The sequence below is a fragment of the Hylobates moloch genome, unplaced genomic scaffold, assembly GCF_009828535.3.
Source record: "Hylobates moloch isolate HMO894 unplaced genomic scaffold, HMol_V3 SCAFFOLD_9, whole genome shotgun sequence".
In the NCBI taxonomy this organism is placed as follows: domain Eukaryota; kingdom Metazoa; phylum Chordata; class Mammalia; order Primates; family Hylobatidae; genus Hylobates; species Hylobates moloch.
The window spans coordinates 81114071-81124653 of record NW_026652284.1 but is presented as its reverse complement, the minus strand read 5'-3'; positions in this window follow the sequence as shown (position 1 = coordinate 81124653).

Below are 10583 nucleotides of genomic sequence, written 5' to 3'. Positions count from 1 at the left end.
ACTGTCATGGCGCTGGTGAGAGTGTAGCAGTGAGGACGACCAGAGGTCACTCTCGTCATCATCTTGGTTTTGGTGGGTTTTAGCCAGCTTCTTTACTGCAACCTGTTTTATCAGCAAGGTCTTTATGACCTGTACCTTGTGCCGACCTGCTATCTATGCCTTAACCTCCTGGGAATGTAGCCCAGTAGGTCTCAGCCTCATTTTACCCAGCCCCCATTCAAGATGGAGTTGCATGGCCAGGTACGGTGGCTCATGCCTATAATCTCAGCACTTTGGGAGGCCGAGGCGGGTGGATCACGAAGTCAGGAGTTCAAGACCAGCCTGGCCAAGATGGTGAAACACCATCTGTACTAAAAATACAAAAATTAGCTGGGCGTGGTGGCGGGCGCTTGTAGTCCCAGCTACTCGGGAGGCTGAGGCAGGAGAGTCACTTGAACCCAGGAGGCAGAGGTTGCAGTGAGCGAGATCACACCACTGCACTCCAGCCTGAGTGATAGAGTGAGACTCCGTCACAAAAAAAAAAAAAAAAAAAAAAGATGGAGTTACTCTGGTTCAAATGCCTCTGACAATGTCTCCATCGTAGTTTCTTGGTTTTAACAAATAAATGTGGCGTAGTAATATAAAATGTTAACATTGGGAGAAACTCGGTCAAGAGTATATGGGTATTCCCTGAATTACCCTTGCAACTTTTCTATAAATCAAAAATTATTCCAAAACAAAACATTGAGAAAGAGAATGGGAGGAGATGAAAAGGAAGCAGCAAGTATCACAATTTTCTCAAGGTAGAATAATTTATCTGTGGTTGATTTTTGAGCTTTGCAGAAAGTCTGCCACTAAAACTTTCAGCCCTTTGGCAAAGATGCTTTTTCCCTGCTCTAAAGCAAATACTCCTGTAGAAGATAAGCGATTAATCCTTATTGGCCATTTATACCTTAATATAAATGAGTTTATCAGCTACTTTTCAGAGAGCAAATGGGGTGGGTAAGCAGGAAGTCAGAGTTTGCTTACATCGTAAATTAGTCTTGGGCATTTACCTTTTGCTTTTGTTCTTTACATTACACAAATATAAATGCACATCATTCCTTGGATTGTTTCCTTCTTCTTTCTTCTTTTTAACGGTCACTTACAAAATTAGCAAAAATTGGGGCAGAAACATGTTTTCTTCCTTGGTTGGTTACAAGTGCTTTCAGAGTGTTCGCATTTTTACAACTACTTAGCTCCTGGCACTAACCCAAGAGTAACCCACTACAGAAATAGTATCTGATCCCCCAGACGGCTTCAGGAGAGCTGGCAGCGATGGCACTCCCTCAGAGAAAGACACGTTCTTGCCTTATCTCACTGTCACAGAGCCTTAAACTTTTTGTCTCTCCTGTTGTTATTTAGACTGAGAATGTTGGATTCCTAGGAGGATGAGAAACCCATAACTAAGTGAGAAGGTCTTATATGTAAAGAAGTTGTTACAGGCGTCCTTTGGTGTTTTTTTTTTTTTTTTTTTTGAGTTAAATACTAAATGTGGAACTTTATAACCCAATATTTATAAATGTCTTATAAATGAAAGCTGCGAATATATTTTGAACTAACTGTATTTTAAATTTTAAAAATTGACAATGTGCCAAAACAGCAAAACTTTGACTTTTCAAGGATGAAATTACACTTAAGGAATTTTTAGTTCAAAAAAAAAAACAAAACAAAACACTTTAACTTCCAAAGGCAGAGGTAAATATACACTAGTCAGTTATTAATTGTGCAATTTCTACTAAACTTTAAAATACAATTGAGTTCATGAATACATGTGAAACCCTTGCCACCTTGATGGAGGTGTGACCTATGTTGTCCCACAGGGCCCCACACTGAGAAGGGCCCCATGCTTAGTTTAATGTTCTGCTGTCACCATCTTGAAATTCTTAATACTTTTTGAACAAGGGGCCCTGGTTTTCATTTTGCACTGGGACCTGCAAAGTATATAGCTGGTCCTGCCTGGTATGGAGCCTCCCTGGTATGGAGTAGTGTTTGGTGGAATATTTGTCAAGGGAATGACAAGAAGGAGCCAGCCGTGCAAAAAATCTTCAGATGGATGTCCAGGCAGAAAGGCCAGCAAGTGCAAAGGCTTTGTGGTAGGAAAGAGCTGGGCGTGTGAGCAGGGTCACCACGCTACATACTTCCAAGGGCATCATTCACCCTGCAGCCTACTGAATGCCTGTCTTGGAGTTATGCAGTGCACAACCTGCATGTCTGCACATGGTGGGCCAGGCATGAGAAACAGCAAAGTCAGTGTGGACAGATCATCACAAGAGGGAGGGGAGTGGTAATGCCATGAGATCGGAGAGTCAGGCAGGCCAGATCCCAGGGGGTCTCACAGACCATGGTGACGAGTTTGGATTCTATCCTGCGATGAGAGGGAAAGCAGATGAGTTGTAAGATGAATGACATGATCTGATTTACTTATAAGATGACACTAGCTTCACCAGGGAAAATGAATGGAGGGGGTCAGAGTGAAAGCAGGAAGATGAGTTAGTAGTCCAGGTTAGTGATAATGTCATGGTGGCTTGGATTTTAGTGGTAGCAGCACAAAATAAGGTGTGAGCTGATTTAATTTAAATTTTAGAACTAGTAATAGTACTTACTAGAAGTAGTTATGCCTAGTTTCTGCTGGCAGCTACCAGCCTTGTTTGTTCTACATCATAGGTAATCACTAACTTCTTAAGGTCATCAACATGTCCGTGTTGATGGAGGCTTCTGTGACTCACTTGTTACAAGAGTATATAGTTGCATAATAGATCTGGGCTTATTCAATTTACATTACAAAATCATGTTCATATATGAAACCAAGAATCTGACATTTCTGGTTATATTTATTTTTGGTTACCAAGAGTCTCTTTTGTATCAATAGGAAATGAAACTGTAAGAAATAAAACTATCAAAAGTCCTCAAGACAGGAACTGCTGTATTATAATGACTGTGTTCCCATAGTGATCTCACAAGATATGCAAAAAACTCGGGCCACTTCGCAGTCAGCACACGACTGTAGATTGACAATAAGGCCGTTGGTGGATGGTGGGAGTCTGCCTGTAGCTGCAACGTCCTTCCAACAGGCAAAAACATTCACCAGTAACAGGACAGAAAGCTGCCATAGGCTTCAGTTACCTTGAAAGCTTGTTGATGCACAGTTGTCAAAGATTTAGGAGTATAGAATTAAAAAGCCAAGCTGAGCACTTTGAAGATAGGCAACCTTGTATGCTCCCAAGTCCAAGATCAACCTCCAGGATAAACAGGCAGCCTGGAGAATGAGGTCACATTGGTGAAATTTGTCCTTGACCCCCTGAGCCATCTTCAGCAATATCCAGCTGTTTGTACTTTAAAATGCAGAAAAGTAGGATCAGTAGTGCCATGGATTAGAACATGAGTCATGCCTTTTAGTCATGACGCTCCTCTTTCCAGCACATGGTGGGCAGAAGGGTATAACAGCAACCACTTACGTTGCTCTGAAGCTAGGCTGCCGGGCAAGACTTGCCACAAAGACAATAGGCAATGCGGCTGTGGGATGCTTGGGAGGAAGGAGAAGCCCATAAACCCACCTGGTGTGTCAATTAGACTCAGGGTGGGTCTGCTCAAGCAAATAGGAGGAAGACAGATCCCTGATAATTTTAGAAACAAGTCCTACAAACAGACAGACACTAACCAGGAAGCAGTTCTATCTCAGCGTGGTGTGGGAGACAGTGCTAAGGGCTCCTGCGTAGGCACAGAGGTATCAGAAGAGCAACCAGGGGCTCCTTGGCAGCTTCTCATGGGAAGAGAAGACTAAAGCCAGAAGACAGGGCTAGTCCTGGCTTTGCCACCTACTAGCTGTGGTACCTTAGGCATATTCCTTAAGCTGTCTGGGTCTCAGTTTTTCTCATTTGTTGCCAAAGACCTTCCTGAGTGCTTGTCCTATGTGTCATCTCTGCAGCATTTGACACTGGTACCCACCCTGGCCTTAAGTGCCTTGCCTCTTCCATTGACTTCTTTCACCCTGTGTTCTCTCACTCTCCCAACTACTCCGACCCCTCGTTCTCATCTTCATTCGTTTCTCTTCCAGTGCTCACCTCTTATGTGGCAGTACTCCCTCTTCCCATCTCATACTTTGGGCAATGCTGTTCACATTCAAGCTCTGACTACCATGACGTTTTCTAAATCTCTGTCTCCAACTTCAACCATTTTCAGGGTCCTTGGACAGGTATTGCAACTACCCACAGGATTGGACATTTCTACCTGGATATTCTGTTTTTTTTTGTTTTTTCGTTTTTTGTTTTATTTTGTTTTGTTTTGCTTTGCTTTGTTTTGTTTTGTTTGAGATGGAGTCCTGCTCTGTTGCCCAGGATGGAGTGCAATGGGCGAGATCTCGGCTCACTGCAACCTCTGCCTCCAGTGTTCAAGCGATTCTCTTGCCTCAGCCTCCTGAGTAGCTGGAATTACAGGCACACACCATCATGCCTGGCTATTTTTTTTTTTTTTTTGTACTTTTAGTAGAGACAGGGTTTCACCATGTTGGCCAGGCTGGTCTCAAACTCCTGACCTCAGGTGATCCTCCTGCCTCGGCCTCCCAAAGCACTGAGATTACAGGCGTGAACTACCGCGCCTGGCCCTACCTGGAGTCAACTCAGTCAAATCTGCAGTCAACTCAGATTTATTAAGTCTAGTACTAAGCTCATATTCTTCTCTCTTCCTCTAGAATCTCTACCACAGGCCAGGTGTGACAGCTCACACCTGTAATCCCAGCACTTTGGGACACCAAGGCAAAAGGATCATTTGAGGCCAGGAACTTGAGACCAGCCTGGGCAACATAGTAACTTCATCTCTACTAAAAATAAAAAATAAAAACTAGCCAGGTGTGATGGCACACGCCTATAGTCCCAGCTACTCGGGAGGGTGAGATGGGAAGATCGCTTGAACCCAGGAGTTCAAAACTACAGTGAGCTATGATCACACCACTGCACACCAGCTTGGGTGACAGAGCAAGACCTTATCATAAATAAATAAACAAATAAAATAAAAATATAGACTCTCTACCACAGTTAACACCATCACCATCCAATTGTCTAGAAACCTAGGAGTTGTCCACTTCTCCTTCCTCTCCCTCACCACAAGATCAAAGCAGTAATCAGAGGAGAATTTATTTCTGAAGTACATCCCTTCCTCTCCGACACACACCCGCTGCTTTAGTTCTGTCCTTCATTGTTTGTCTGTCTTATTCTATTACAATGGTGGCAGAGGCTGTTAATTTTCTGCCAGTATTCATTCCTTTGATTTTTCTTTTAGTACAGAAGCCCAGTTTTAGCTGTATGCAAGGCTTCCCAGCTGGAGATTCGATTTCCTAAGGTTCCTTACAGCTAGTTAAGCCACAGGACCACACGGCCACATAACTAAATTCCAACCAGAAGGATGTGAGCAGAAGTGATAGACTCAACTTCCAGGTATTTTCTGGAAAAAGGAAATGGTTTCCTTCTTCCTTTCTCTTCTTCCTTTCTTTCTGCCTCTCCACAGGCTGCTCCCATAGTTCTAACATGACAGATGAGGACAAAATCCTAGGTTAGTGTTTCTCAAACTTGAGTGTGCATCAAAATCACCTGGAGGCGGCTGGGTGCCGTGGCTCATGCCTGTAATCCCAGCACTTTGGGAGGCCGAGGCGTGATCACCTGAGGTCAGGAGTTTGAGACTAGCTTGGCCAACGTGGTGAAACCCCGTCTCTACTAAAAACACAAAAAATTATCTGGGCGTGGTGGCACATACCTGCAGTCCCAGCTACTCAGGAGGCGAAGTCAGGAGAATCGCTTGAACCCAGGAGGTGGAGGTTGCAGTGAGCTGAGATTGCACCACTGTACTCCAGCATGGGTGACAGAGCAAGACTCTGTCTCAAATAAATAAATAAATAAATAAATAAATAAATAAAATCAACTGGAGGGCTTGTTAAAATACAGATTGCTCATGTCAGTTTACCATTGCCATAGCAACAGCCAGGGAAAAAATACAGATTGCTGGGCCCCACCCCTGGAGTTTCTGATTTGCTAGGGCTTGGGTGAGGCCCGAAATTTTTCATTACTGATAAGTTCCCAGATGATACTGATGCTGCTGCCCCAGCAGCTGCATTTTGAGAGCCACTCTCTTAAGAGATAGCAAAGTAACAAGGTAAAAGAGACCTGGGCCCCTGAGTGGCCTCACAGAGCAGTGTCCCTTCTGTGGCTCTTGACCACTCACTTTTACACTGTAACATGAAACTCTTGTTTGGGCCTTGAGTCTCAATGTTATAAAACTTTAGCCTATACCCAAATAATACACCCCTTAGATCATCCTTCATGATTCAACTTACACTATCTTTTTGTTTTGTTTTGAGATGGGGTCTTGCTATGTTGCCCAGGCTCAAGTGCAGTGGGTATTCACAGGTGTAATCATAGCTATAGCCTTGAACTCCTGGGCTCAAGCCATCCTCCTGCCTCAGCCTCCTGATTAGCTGGGACTACAGGTGCATGCCATCATGCCCAACCCAGCTTACGCTATCTTTTAAGCCACTGATCTGACATATCATTCTCCTTCATTAAATTCTTCAAATCTTTCCTATTGTCCAGCACACAACCAATATATCCTGACAAACATTAACCTGAAGCATTGTGAGGAAGGGAAGGAATCCCAAGCAGCCAGCTGGGCTGGGAGGGATGGGCATGACCCTCTTCTATGCCTTGGGCCACGGTGAAGGATTTTCAAAATCCAAGTGCTCTCAAAGTAGAAAGTATATAGTGACTTCCTCAGGGCAGAGAATAATAATACCTGGTGTCCTTTGGGTTAGATACCAGGCATACAATCCTCCAATTGCCCTGCAAGGGATCTACTACTAATATTTCCATTTTGCCACTGAAGAGACAGAGACGCAGAAGTAAGTAGACCGCCTGTGGTAGATACCAAGATGCGCTGCTCAGAGCCCCCATGCACTCCACCCAGCTACGGGGAATGCAGTGAGCAGACAGCTTCCTCCTGCAGGGTCTCCGCTGCTACAGACATCACCTGAGGAATGGCCTCACCTGGGGCAGTCTGTGTCTGGTGACGGAGCAAGGTAGGGTTATAAAGGCCTGGCCATTTCAGCCTGACACAGGTCAACCCTGGCAGGCCGTACTCATTCCAGAATTTCCCATCAGGTTGGCCAAGACTTTGTTGGGCCTGCTGTTTGACTTCCTCTGCCCAACCCTGCTTCTTCCTTCTTCCTCTCATAGCTGTTAATTCCTAATAAACATCTTACACTCCAAATCTGTTTCAGTGTCTGCCTGCAAAGAACCCAAGCTGCAGCACAGCCCGTGAGTAGGGAAAGCTGAACTTCAAACACAAGCAATCTGCCCATGATCACAATTCCACAGCCCGTTGCAAAATCCACTCACAGGAGAAATTCAACTTCCGTAGCATGGCATTCCAGGCCCTTTATAATGTGATTGCAATATTCTTCACTCACCTTATTTCCCACCACTCCCCAAGACAGGCCCTACTCCATTCCCATTCCAACCATTCGCTCAAGTGGTATATTGACAGGAACGCCCTCCTTCCTCCCGACAAGGTCCTTCCAAGCCTAGCTCGACATCTTCTCCTCTGTGAAGCTTCCCTGTGGTCCCCAGAGAGGAAGGAGTTGCCTGGGGTAGTGAATGGAGCCTGGGAGTCTGTCAGGCCTGAGTTCAAATTCCAGCTTCATAACATAGCTATGTGACATGGAGAGAAGTCCCTAACTCCATCTCCTATCCTACACGACAGTAATAGCAACTCCCTCACCAGGTTTTGAATTAAACGAAATCTATACGTCGGCTGGGCACCATGACTCAGATCTATAATCTCAGCACTTTGGGAGGCCAAGGCAGGAGGATCACTCAAGGCCAGAAGTTTGAGACCAGCCTGGGCAACACAGGGAGACCCTGTCTCTACAAAAACTTTCCTTTTAAAAATTAGTTGGGCATGGTGGCACATGCCTGTGGTCCCAACTATTCAGGAGGCTGAGGCAGGAGAATTGCTTGAGCCCCAGAGTTGGAGGCTACATTGAGCTATGATGGCACCACTGCACTCCAGCATGGTGGATGACAGCAAGCCCCTATCTCTAAAAATAATAACAATAATAAAATAAAATAAATCTGTCCACCACCTAGCCCAGTGCTTCTCGAACTTTAATGTGCACAGATATGTCCTGAACATTTTGCTCAGATGCAGCTTCTCTCTCTTTTTTCTTTCTTTTCTCTTTTCTTTCTTTTCTTTCTTCTTTCTTTCTTTTTTTCTTTCTTTCTTTCTTTCTTTCTTTCTTTCTTTCTTTCTTTCTTTCTCTCTCTCTCTCTCTCTCTCTTTCTTTCTTTCTTTCTTTTTTTTTTCTTTTGAGACAGAGTCTCTCGCTGTCACCTGGGCTGGAGTGCAGTGGTGCAATCTTGGCTCACTGCAACCTCCATCTCCCAGGTTCAAGCAATTCTTCTGCCTTAGCCTCCCAAGTAGCTGAGATTACAGGTGCCTGCCACCACGCCCAGCTAATTTTTTGTATTTTTAGTAGAGACGGAGTTTCACTATGTTGGCCAGTCTGGTCTCGAACTCCTGACCTCAGGTGATCCACCCACCTCTACCTCCCAAGTCCTGGGATTACAGGCGTGAGCCACCGCGCCCAGCCAGATGCAGATTCTCAAATCAGTGGGGTCTGGGGTGTGGCCTGAGATTCTGCATTTCTAACAAGCTCCCAGGTGATGCAGCTGCTGGGGGTCCGTGGACCACACTTGGAGTAGAAGGGCAGGGCCCTAGCCCAATACCTGGCACTTGGCAAGCACTCAATGACATGTACTCTCCCCACCCCTTTCATTACTCCCTCCTCCTGGCACCCATAGCATTTCACTCTTACCATCTGCACACTGCTCACCACACCATACTTTAGTTGGTTACTATGTTTGCATCTCCCACTGCACTGTATTGAGGACAGAAATTATATTATCATCTTCTCGGTATCACCAGTGCCCAGCAGTGGGACAGGTATATAAAAGAGGATCAATAAATGTTTGATGAATGAAGCCTTTAAAATGGAAATAAAAATATCAACTCTGCTTGTCTCGACAAGTTGTTGTAATGAGCAAATGTGATAATTTGGGAGAGAGAGCGTAGAAACACGTATCGAGTGGTACAAGTATAAAGTATTTTTACCCGTCAGCCTTCCACCAGCAGCAGTTTAGACGGATGCAGCTGAAGTGTGTTTACTCATGGCATTTGCTCAGACGCTAGCGATTTTAAAAATTCAGATTCATCTATAGTTTAAAAATAAACCATATCCTCTTCAGGATAACAACTGCGGCATTCTTTGCCAATTATAAGAAAGTAATTATAATGATTTCAATGAAAAGGATGTGTCTTTCAATCAATAGGCAAACAATCAATCAATCATGAAGCAGGCACAGAGTACCTCTCTCCAGGAGGCACTGGGCTTACAAAAGACTTTTGCTTATCGACCTCCCCCAAATGAGCAGCAGATATCAGCCTTGTCATCTCATGTCTGTTTGAAGGGTGTAACATTCAAAGAGACATCCAGATGAGGCGAAAGAGAGAGAAATATCACAAAATGTAGACTATAACAAGTCAATGAGTATTCCTCTCACGCAGCTTGATACCAGGTATGCTTTCTGGATTCATGTGGGTACTGTAAGTCTCAGACATGGGGGGAGGCAGATGGTCCACACAGCTGCAATAGAAAAATAATTTTGAGCCGCATGTGGTGGTGTGTGCCTGTAGTCCCAGCTACTCAAGAGGCTGAGGCAGGAGGATCCCCTGAGCCTAGGAGTTAGAGTCTAGCCTGAGCAACATAATGAGACTCTATCTCTTAAAAAACAAAACTTGCCAAAAAAAAAAAAAAAAAAAAGTGATTTTTTTTTCTTTCTTTCTTTCCTTTTTTTTTTTTTTTTTTTTTTTTTGAGATGGAGTCTCACTCTGTCACCCAGGCTGGGGTGCAGTGGTGTGATCTCAGCTCACAGCAGTCTCTGCCTCCTGGGTTCCAGCGATTCTCCTGCCTCAGCCTCCCAAATAGCTGGGAACATAGGTGCCACCATGCCTGGCTAATTTTTGTATTTTTAGTGGAGACAGGGTTTCACCATGTTGGCCAAGCTGGTCTTGAACTGCTGACCTCAAGTGATCCACCTGCCTTGGCCTCCCAAAGTGCTGGGATTACAGGCATGAGCCACTGTGCCTGGCCAAAAAAAAAAAAAAGAAAAAATTTTTAATGAAAAGATGACTCACTGAGTGAGGGCAGAGTCAAGATAACCAAGTGAGGCTCCTGTGGACCAAGAACAGTGGAAGACATCACCACCAATGCCAAGAGTCAGGGGCAAAAATTGCTATTACCAGAGCTTAAAAACCAGAGCCCTGGTGTAAACACCAAGTACAGTGGTGTTTACAACTAATTTATCACAACCAGCTACTAATTCCTTTGTTCCTTCTCCACTCCCACTGCTTTGCTTGACTAGCCTTAAAAAAAAAGAAAAAAAAATAGGCGGGGTGCAGTGGCTCAAGCCTGTAATCCCAGCACTTTGGGAGTCTGAGGTGGGAGGATCACGAAGTCAGGA